The following is a 12,113-nucleotide window of genomic DNA, read 5'->3' on the forward strand; positions in this document are numbered from 1 at the left end:
GAACACTTTGGCATTGCCCTTCTTTGAGACTGGAATGAAAACTGACATTTTCCATTCCTGTGGCCACTGCTGAGTTTTCCAAATGTGCTGGCATATTGAGTGCAGCACTTTCACAGCATCATCTTTTAAGATTTGAAATAACTCACCTGGAATTCCATCACCTCCACTAACTTTGTTCATAATGGTGCTTCCTAAGCCCACTTAACTTCACACTCCAGGATGTCTGATTCTAGGTGAGTGACCACACCTTCACGGTTATCTGGATCATTAAGGTCTTTTTTGTATAGCTCATCCATGTATTCTTTCCACTTCTTCTTATATCTCTTGTTTCTGTTAGGTCCATAACATTTCTGTCCTTTATTGAGCCCATCTTTGCATGAAATGCTCCCTTGGTATCTCTAATTTTCTTGAAGAGATCTCTAGTTTTTCCCATTCTATCCTTTTCCTTTATTTCTTCGCATTGTTCACTTAAAAAAGCTTTTTTTTTTTCTTTTGATCTCTCCTTACTAGTCTTTGGAACTCTGCATTCAAATGGGTATATCTTTCCTTTTCTCCTTTGCCTTTTGCTTCTCTTTTTTTCTCAGCTATTTGTAAGGCCTCCTCAGACAGCCATTTTGCCTTTTTGCATTTCTTTTTCTTGGGGATGGCTTTGATCACCACCTCTTGTACAAAGTTACAAACCTCCACCCATAGTTCTTCAGGCACTCTGTCTATCAGATCTAATCCTTTGAATCTATTTGTCACTTCCAGTGTATAATCATAAGGGATTTGATTTAGGTCATACCTGAATGACCTAACAGTTTTCCCTACTTTCTTTAAAGTCTTGATTTTGCAATAGGTCTTCCTGACTGGAGCCACAGTCAGCTCCCAGCCTTGTTTTTGCTGACTGTATAGAGCACCTCCATCTTCAGCAGCAAAGAATAGAGTCAATCTGATTTTAGCATTGACCATCTAGTGATGTCCATGTGTAGAGTCTTCTCTTGTGTTGTTGGAACAGGGTGTTTGCGATGACCAGTGCATTCTCTTGGCAAAACTCTATTCTCTTTCACCCTGCTTCATTTTATGCTCCAAGGCCGAATTTGCCTGTTACTCCAGGTATCTCTTGACTTCCTACTTTTTTATTCCTGTCCCCTATGATGAGAAAGACATCTTTTTTATTGGGTGTTAGTTCTAGACGGTCTTGCAGGTCTTCATAGAACCTTTCAGTTTCAGCTTCTTCAGCATTAGTGGTTGGTGCATAGACTTGGATTACTGTGATATTGAATGGTTTACACTGGAAATGAACAGAGATCATGCTGTCATTTTCGAGATGGCACCCAAGCACTGCCTTTCAGATCATTTTGTTGACTATGAGTGCTATCCCATTTCTTCTAAGGGATTCTTGCCCACAGTAGTAGATATAATGGTCCTCTGAATTAAATTTGCCCAAATTGGTCCATTTTAGTTCACTGATTCTTATAATGTCGATGTTCCATCTTGCCATCTCCTGTTTGACCACTTTCAATTTACCTTGATTCGTGGACCTAACATTCCAGGTTCTTATGCAATATAATTCTTTACAGCATTGGACTTTACTTTCACCACCAGAAACATCCACAACTGGGTGTTATTTCTGCTTTGGCTTATCTTCTTCATTCCTTCTGGAACTATTTCTCTAGTCTTCTCCATTAGCATATAGGGCACCTACTGACCTGTCAATTTCATCTCTCAGTGTCATATCTTTTTGCCTTTTTTTTTTTTTTTACTGTTCATGAGGTTCTCAAGGCAAGAATGCTGAAGTGGTTTGCCATTCCCTTCTCCAGTGTACCATGTTTTGTTAGGATTCTCCACCATGACCTATCCTTGGGTCTCTTGTGCTTTTACTTTATTTTTAAAAGTTTTATTTCATTAGGCATATACCCTGAGGAAGCCAAAACTGAAAAAGACACATGTACTCCAATGTTGATTTCACCACTATTTACAATAGCTAAGGCAAGGAATCGACTTAGATGTCCATTGACAGATGTATGGATAAAGAAGTTATGGTACATACATACAGTGGAATAGTACTCAACCATAAAAAGGAATGTATTTGAATCAGTTCTAATGAGGTAGATGAACCTGGAACCTATTATACAGAGTGAAATAAGTAAGAAAGAGAAAAACAAATATAATATATTAATGCATATATATGGAATGTAGAAGGTACTGATGAATCTGTTCACAGGACAACAATGGAGATACAGACATAGAGAACAGACTTACATTCAAGGGTGGGGGAGAAGAGGGAAAGGGTGAGATAAATGGAGGGAGTAGCATGGATGCATACATACTAACATATGTAAATAGATAGCCAATTTGGAATTTTCTGTATGACTCAGAGAACTCAATCTTCGGCTCTGTAATTACCTAGAGGGGCAGGAATGGGCAGAGCTGGGGGGTAGATTCAAAAGGGTGGGGATAAATGGACACCTATGTTTAATTCATGTTGATGTATGATATAAATCAAACCAATATTGTAAACTAATAAGCAATAAACTAAAAATAAATAAATATTAAATGAAAGAAAACTAAAAAAAGTTTTATTTTATTAAGCATTTGAAATAATTTAGTTCTTATTCTGTGTTTGATATTTTCAGTATCTGAAATTGCTATTGTGTGTTACTTGTTTTCATGATTTTCTTATATATGCTTTTAACCTGTGGATATAACATACATTATTCCTCTTCTTATTAAAATTATTTAGCAGTTAATATTTCAGTATTTTATCGTATTTAGAAATCAGAGGTTTAATGAAATTTTATCATTTAATTTAACTTAGCAAAAATCTGAGTGTAAATTATCAGAGAGCTTTAAAGACTATTTAAGTAGACATATAAAACAATTATTGTTAAATTTCACCTGAGAACTCTTGTCTCATTTACATCTATTTAATTCATTTGTTCTTAACAGTCATACTTAGATTACTTATGAAAATTTCATGAGCTATTAAAGCAGTTAGTCATTTTTATTTTTTTCTGTTTTGCTGACAAATTTCACCAGAGAGACAATAACCTGTTTGATTAGTAAACACAGGTAAAACAAAAGTTGTCTATCTCCATTATATTTAATGCTAACTAAGAAGGCATACCAGTATTAAATAAACCAGTAAGCTTAAAAATAGCTTTTGTTTACTAAAGATTATCCTAGACCATGTGGCCTTGAAAAACATTTGCGTTAGCTTTTATTATATTTTTTAGAATTTTTATGTAAGCATGCATTTTTAAGCCAATTAAATAGAGTTCTTTTATCAATATATTTTGGCAGTATTATCAGGAGGATACATACACATATGGACATATAGATAGATAGAGGCAATCAGAGATCTCATAGTTTTCATTTTAAAACTTTAGTCATGAATCAGGTACAATACAAAACTCACTGCTTTATAAATAGCAGTTGCAATAAATTAGATGATTTGTTCAGATAGCCAAAGTCTTTTATTATTTGTGGAGAAGACTTTTAAGATTTGGGTTTGCCCTTGACAAGAAATTCTAAGGAGACTGTTTGGGTAAGAGAGTTCTTTTATCAGTTTGTCTTTAAAAAGGCCTCCTTCCTTTAAAAAAAAAAAAAAAGTTTTAGACTGGGCCAAGCCTGCAGTTTCAGGCAATGTGGGCTGTGTTTACATTTCAAAGACATGACAAGATTTATAACTTTAAGGGACAGAGGAAGAAAATGTATCTATTACATAAGTCTTAGGGTATTTATTATTAATTTTTTCAAGTACAGGATAATTTTGCTCTAACATCCCAACCTTTTATAATATCTATAATATTTTATTAGAGGAATAGATGAAGCCATGGAACTGGTAAAAATAGGTGGGTCTTGACTTGTTTTTAGTAGTTGTACTTTTGTTTTTGTAGAGATTTGTAAGGCAAAGATGGTTGCTTCCATAAACCCTTGAATATTGACTTCCAACCGATTTTCTTTCTGATTATTTGTAGCTAGGTCTATCTAGGGAACAGCTGGGGTGATGGAGCAGCCATTTTTTTGTTTTGTTTGGTCCAGTGGGCTTAGTTTTAAAAGGAGCAGCCAGCACAGGGAGGTTGAGAAGTGCTTCAGGATAGCAGGAGGAGAAAGTCAGATTCTTTAAAAAAGGAATTTGGACAAAGGCAGGTAAAGGGATGGAGGAGAAGCAGAAGAATTTGAGATGGGAGTTGGAGAAGGATGAGAAGGTTTAGCAGATTTTTTATAGTATAAAGATAGTCTGAATCAACTTTGTATTTACAACTTAGAAAGAGAAGATAATTTTCTCAATGTTACTTTTAGAAGCTTCTGATACCAGTTAAAATATGCATCCCACTATTGGTTTGTTTCTGAAACATTTCTAGTCATGCATGAAGACAGACTAATTTGGGAATTTTGAAAGTTCCCTATTTTGGCCAATATTCAGTTCAGCTTAGTCGCTCAGTCATGTCGGATTCTTTGTAACCCCATGGACTGCAGCATGCCAGGCTTCCCTGTCCATCACCAATTCCCTTGCTCAAACTCATGTCCATCAAGTCAGGGATGCCATCCAGCCATCTAATCCTCTGTTGTCCCCTTCTCCTGCTGCCTTTAATCATTCCCAGCATCAGGGGCTTTTCCAATGAGTCAGTTCTTCCCATCAGGTGGCCGAAGTATGGGAGCTTCAGCTTCAGCAATCAGTCCTTCTAATGAATATTCAGGACTGATTTCCTTTAGGATTGACTGTGTTGATCTTTTTGCTGTCCAAGGGACCCTTAGGAGTCTTCTCCAACACCACAGTTAAAAGCATCAGTGCTTCCAGCTCAGGTTTCTTTACCGTCCACCTCTCACATCCATACGTGACTACTGGGAAAACGATAGCTTTGATTAGATGGGCCTTTGTCGGCCAAGTAATGTCTCTGCTTTTTAATATGCTGTCTAGGTTTGTTAGAGCTTTCTTTACAAGAGATAAGTGTCTTTTAATTCCATGGCTGCAGTCACCATCTGCAGTGATTTTAGAGCCCAAGAAAATAAAGTCTGTCACTGTTTCCAGTGTTTCCTCATCTATTTACCATGAAGTGATGGGACCAGAAGTGATATCTTAGGTTTTTGAATGTAGAGTATTAGCTAATGTTTTCACTCTCCTCTTTCACTTTCATTAAGAGGCTCTTTAGTTCCTCTTCGGTTTCTGCTATAAGGGTCGTGTCATCTGTGTATCTGAGGTTATTGATATTTCTCCATGCAATCTTGATTCCAGCATGTGCTTCATCCAGCCGGGCATTTTGTGTGGTGTCTTCTGCACATAAGTTAAATAAGCAAGGTGACAATATACAGCCTTGATATATTCATTTCCCAATTTGGAACCAGTCTGTTGTTTCATGTATGAAACATGTTGCTTCTTTACCTGCATACAGATTTTTCAGGAGGCAGGTAAGGCGGTCTGGTATACCCATCTGTTTAAGACTTTTCCAGTTTGTTGTGATCCGCACTGTCAAAGACTTTAGCATAGTCAATAAAGCAGAAGCAGATGTTTTTCTGGAATTCTCTTTCTTTTTCTGTGACCCAGCAGATGTTGATCTCTGGTTCCTCTGTCTTTTCTAAATTCAGCTTGAATACCTGGAAGTTCTCAGTTCATGTACTGTTGAAGCCTAGCTACGAGAACTTTGAGCATCACTTTACTAGTGTGTGAGATGAGTGCAGTTGTGTGGTAATTTGAACATTCTTTGGCATTGCCCTTCTTGGGTTTGGAATGAAATATTATTAATATTTTAAATCATCCTGGGCTAAATGGACCCATTTAGATAGGTAGTTACAAGATTGGGGTCTGCAGGTGTTAAACATAAATTTCTCAGGGGTTCTTAGAGGTCAGGGAGAGGTGAATTCATCATTTTTGTTTCTGATTTTTGCTTTAAGAACTTCTCATTGTTATGATACCCCTCAGAATTATTGCCTTTTATTTATTTTTTGATTTTTTTTAATATAAATGTATTTATTTTAATTGGAGGTTAATTACTTTACAATATTGTATTGGTTTTGCCATACATCAACTGAATCCGCCACAGGTATTCTCGTGTTCCCCATCCCGAACCCCCCTCCCTCCTCCCTCCCCGTACCATCCCTCTGGGTCGTCTCAGTGCACCAGCCCCAAGCATCCAGTATCATGCATTGAACCTGGACTGGCGATTCATTTCATATATGATATTATACATGTTTCAATGCCATTCTCCCAAATCATCCCACCCTCTCCCTCTCCCACAGAGTCCAAAAGACTGTTGTATACATCTGTGTCTCTTTTGCTGTCTCACATACAGGGTTATCATTACCATCTTTCTAAATTCCATATATATGCATTAGTATACTGTATTGGTGTTTTTCTTTCTGGCTTACTTCACTCTGTATAATAGGCTCCAGTTTCATCCACCTCATTAGAACTGATTCAAATGTATTCTTTTTAATGGCTGAGTAACACTCCATTGTGTATATGTACCACAGCTTTCTTATCCATTCATCTGCTGATAGACATCTAGGTTGCTTCCATGTCCTGGCTATTATAAACAGTGCTGTGATGAACATTGGGGTACATGTGTCTCTTTCAATTCTTTTAATATTGTATTCTGTAGTAGTTAATCTGTGTCAGGGATCCAATAGGTTCCTCTGGGGTTTATTCTCTTTTAACCAAAGTATGCTAATGCTAAGTCGCTTCAGTCGTGTCTAATTCTGTGCTACCCCATAGACGGCAGCCCACCAGGCTCCCCTGTCCCTGGGATTCTCCAGGCAAAAACACTGGAGTGGGTTGCCATTTCCTTCTCCAATGCATGAAAGTGAAAAGTGAAAGTGAAGTCGCTCAGTCGTATCTGACTCTTAGTGACCCCATGGACTGCAGCCTACTAGGCTCCTCTATCTATGGGATTTTCCAGGCAAGAGTACTAGAGTGGGGTGCCATTGCCTTCTCCAAAGTATAGCCACAAAGATTTTTTTTTTTAATAAAAGATGCATGGGGGGAATTTTCTGAATACTCACTAAAACCTGAAACCAGAATCCCTTACCAAGTTGGAGAGACAGAAAAACCTTGAACCTGAATCTTGGGACAGAAAGAACAAACAACCCCCACTCCCCCAAATGGAGGAGACTAGTGTTGACACCTCAAAACATCCAAATAAAGGCCTGAACCTCAAGCAACTTGGAGACTGGAATCCAGAAAGGTCTTATCCAGTAGCCTTGACATAGCTGAAGAGAAGACTGGACACAGTGGATCCCTATAGGTCCAGAAGCCCAATCTGAAGAAGTACTGCATTGCCACTTGGAGTCCCTCTAGGTTCTGTCTGCTACACCAGTTATGTTAACCAAAATTTCATTAACAAAGACCTGACTAAAATAAGGTGTTTATTTGGGGTTGTGTTGCACCAGACTACAAAATGGGAAAGGTTGGTAAAGGCAAAACAGCAAGGCCACAGTTAGTTACATTTTTTGATCAAGAATTGTAGTTGGAGCTGGAAAGAAATAAGGGTGCTTGTTCAGTAAGGATTGGTTAGAATCTGAAATGGTCACATAGTTACAAGGGGAGACCACGAGACCGAGGGTTGCATCTGGTAAATACTATTTTAAAATGGCTGGTGTCCTTGCTGATGCATAATTTACAGAAAGTTCAAGTTCTCAGTGATATAGAGGTGTTTCTGAGACCAGATTCTCAGTGACCACCTGACTTTGTCACTCCTTTATAATTTCAATTTGTCATCAAAGGTATGACTGCAGATGTAACATGAACACATTCATATTCCTATTATCAATAATTCCCTCTTTCTTTTCCTTCAAATATTCAAAATCCTATTTTGTTAAGTTGCTTTATATTTGAACTGTGACTTTTATTTTTTTTTAATTTTCTTGAGTTTTTGATTAACTTTATATGTGAAGGAAAAAACAAATGTGTTTTTATCGTTTCATTAAGGTAATTCAACTTCTTAAATATATTTCAGGTAAATAGTTAATTTTCGGGTCAGCTGTGCAATGATATTCCTCAGAATTATTGCTTTTTTATTTTGTATGTTAGTCTAGTTAGTCTGTCTCAGGGATCCAATAGCTTCCTCTGGGGTTTATACTGTTTTGTTTTTTGTTTTTTTTTTTTTCCTTTAACCAAAGTATATCCACAAAGAAGTTTCTTCATATCCAAAAAAAGAGGCACAGGGGAATTTCCTGAATATTGTTAAGACTAGAAATTGTTTATTTCTTTCTTGTGCTTATGTCTGGTATGATATGAATTTCAAGGGGTACATTATTCTCCTTCCTTGGGGACTTTTAGTATTCAATATTACTGACAAACTTAGGTGTTGGAGGTGGTGAGTTTTTTTGTGAATATTTTTAGAATTTCTTCTTATTTTTGACAGTTTGAAATACAATGAAATATGTCTAGCTATGCAACTCTTAGCAGTCAACAAGTCTTTTTAAAGTGAAGATTTGTTTTTTCTCTCAACTTTGGAAAAAGTTCTAATACATTTTTATTGATTTCTTTCATTTATTTTCAATGTCTTTTCATTTTAGAAGTCATTTTTTTTCATGGGCTGTTTGTATATTTTTTATTTTAATCCCTTTTCAGTCACTTAGTTTGTGACTCAAAATATTTTTTCCCATTCTGTAGGTAGTCTTTTCATTTTGTTGATGGTTTCCTTTACCATGCAGAAGTTCTTAAGTTTAATTAGGTCCCATTTGTTTAGTTTTGTTTTTATTTTCATTATTCTAGGAGATGGATCAAAAAAGATTTCACCACTAGAAGTTATTTTTGATTGATATCAACCATTCTGAATTTATCCTGAATATCTTAGTTTTCCTTTTTGTTTCTTCTCTTTTTTTCTATTTTCTTTAGGTTCTGAGGGAGTTTTTCATTTTTATCACAGTTCTTCTATTTCACTTTTTAAATTTTGGACATTGTATTCCTGATTGCTAAGAATTCCTCTTGTTTCCATTGTTTTTCCTTTTTAAAATCAGCCAGTTTCTGTTTTTATAGGTGCATTGTCTTTTTAAATATTTTCTTTGATGCTACTAATTAGTGTTTTTTCAAGTACAGTAAATTTTCCCCTCCAGAATGTTTTATTTTCTTCAGTTTCATATCAGTTCATATTTTGAAAACTTTTAGTTCTCTTCAATTTCCTATTTGTAATGAATAATCACTGTGATTAACATAGGCGGCTTCATAGTATCGGCCTTTGCTGGCATTTTTCTCTATGTGTGTCTTTCGGTGAATCCCATCACAAGTCACACTTTACTTTAGGCATGCAGTCACTCAGTTCCTTCTTCTCCCACTTGCCAAAATTAGGAGGACCCCATGTCTGCAGATCCAAGGATTTCTAGGAAAATTGCTCAAATTTGTTAGTAAATATTTCTCTTGCTATTTCTCATTTCTTTGGCTTCATCCTAGGATAAAATATCACCACACAGTTTAGGCTGCAGAAAGAACTTTGGGAGACTTTAGGACCACTTTGTTTAAAACAAGTCATTAAGTTTTCTCCCCTCATTTTTTCCTGCTTCTGATGGTTATACTCACAGACAATCTTAGGGAGACTCCACCTGTGAAAATATTCCTGCCTTGATTATCACCTTATCGTTTCAGGGCTCTGAACTATGGTTTACTCTTCTAGTACTTCAGTCTATTAGTTTCTCTCTGTATGCCATCTTTCAGAAACTCTAAAATCTTTGATGCTCTTATGGTATATTTTTCCTGTTCTTAACTAACTGAATAGAGTTGTGCTTTCCTAGTCATTTGAATGTAATTTGCTGGGAAATAAAAACTAAACTGTTGAGTTCTCTCCACTTTCATAAAATATATTAGAACTATAAGTCCTACAAGTATAATTTTAAGTGTTCCATGGAATACAGGAATCTATTGTAACAATGTTGTATACTAACTTCCAAAGAAACTTCAATTAGATATCCTTTGAAAGCAAATATTGTACAAGTATTGTACAGAACAGTACACAATGGAATGGGATCACAAATTAATAACTTTGAATATATATCAAGAAATCAGTGTTATCCTTTTTTAATGCAAGGCAATCTTGTTAAAGTATTTGGACAAAGCTAATTTCCTATGTTACATTGAAAGTTAATGAAATTAAAATGGAAATTGTTTCCATCTCAAATGTGAAAATATAATCATAATCTGTAATTCAGAGACATAAATGGAAAATGAAAATGCTTTTTAAGTTACATGAAGGGGAACAATTAGTGAAAAAAGATCTTATGTTCCTTAACTGGCACAAAAAATTACTGTTAAGATGTCAGAAGTTTACAAATTAATGAATAGATTTCAAAAATTTCTTTTTAAAGAAATGTCCAGTGACAGGTATTAACCTTGATACAAAAGATTTTAACATTATTCTCAGAGAAAAAAAGATGTGATTATAGAAGTGAATTCTAATCAAAGATGAGTAATGAGAGAATTACTCTTTCTTAAATACTTCATATAATTATAACTGAAGAAATATAGATATTTTCACTGAAATAGTTCATTGAAATATCCCAGAAATAAACTTAATTTTACTTAATACACTCTATTCATCAATAGATAAAAGCCACAATTGGCTAGAAATTTGACAAAATAACCTGATATTCTTTATTCAACATACAAGAGAAATAAATTCCAGAGGAATTAACAAATTTAACATAAAAAATGCTTGATAACAATAAGGTATTAGAGGAGAATATTTACCAAATCTCTAGTAGGAAAAGACTTTTTATGTATATAAGCAAAAGAAATCTTAAGGAAATGAATATAAAGATTTAAAATTTCATTAATAAAATAACATAAACAGGCTTGAACATTATGTGTGATAATAAGTTAAATAAACAATAAATGCATTGTATATATTAAGAAATAGAAATAAATAATAAAATAGATATAGGCACAAAGAATAAGAATATAATATTAACAAATAAATTAGGACACAAATACAGTTAAAATATTTGACATGACCTAATTACATAACTGCAAGTAAAACTTCTTTAAGAGTACTTTTCTTCTTTTGCCCATTTTTTGATTGGGTCATTTATTTTTCTGGAATTGAGCTGTAGGATTTGCTTGTATATTTTTGAGATTAGTTGTTTGTCAGTTGCTTCATTTGCTATTATTTTCTCCCATTCTGAAGGCTGTCTTTTCACCTTGCTTATAATTTCCTTTGTTGTGCAGAAGCTTTTAAGTTTAATTAGGTCCCATTTGTTTATTTTTGCTTTTATTTCCAATATTCTGGGAGGTGGGTCATAGAGGACCCTGCTGTGATGTATGTCGGAGAGTGTTTTGCCTATGTTCTCCTCTAGGAGTTTTATAGTTTCTGGTCTTACGTTTAGATCTTTAATCCATTTTGAGTTTATTTTTGTGTATGGTGTTAGAAAGTGGTCTAGTTTCATTCTTTTACAAGTGGTTGACCAGTTTTCCCAGCACCACTTGTTAAAGAGATTGTCTTTAATCCATTGTATACTCTTGCCTCCTTTGTCAAAGATAAGGTGTCCGTATGTGCGTGGATTTATCTCTGGGCTTTCTATTTTGTTCCATTGATCTATACTTCTGTCTAAATAGACATTTCTCCAAAGAAGACATACAGATGGCTAACAAACATATGAAAAGATGCTCAACATCACTCATTATCAGAGAAATGCAAATCAAAACCACAATGAGGTACCATTTCATGCCAGTCAGAATGGCTGTGATCCAAAAGTCTACAAGTAATAAATGCTGGAGAGGGTGTGGAGAAAAGGGAACCCTCTTACACTGTTGGTGGGAATGCAAACTAGTACAGCCACTATGGAGAACAGTGTGGAGATTCCTTAAAAAACTGGAAATAGAACTGCCTTATGACCCAGCAATCCCACTGCTGGGCATACACACTGAGGAAACCATAATTGAAAGAGACACGTGTACCCCAATGTTCATCGCAGCACTGTTTATAATAGCCAGGACATGGAAGCAACCTAGATGTCCATCAGCAGATGAATGGATAAGAAAGCAGTGGTACATATACACAATGGAGTATTACTCAGCCATTAAAAAGAATACATTTGAATCAGTTCTAATGAGGTGGATGAAACTGGAGCCTATTATACAGAGTGAAGTAAGCCAGAAAGAAAGACACCAATACGGTATACTAACGCATATATGGAATTTA

The sequence above is a fragment of the Bubalus kerabau genome, chromosome 2 (genome assembly GCF_029407905.1).
Source record: "Bubalus kerabau isolate K-KA32 ecotype Philippines breed swamp buffalo chromosome 2, PCC_UOA_SB_1v2, whole genome shotgun sequence".
Classification (NCBI taxonomy): domain Eukaryota; kingdom Metazoa; phylum Chordata; class Mammalia; order Artiodactyla; family Bovidae; genus Bubalus; species Bubalus kerabau.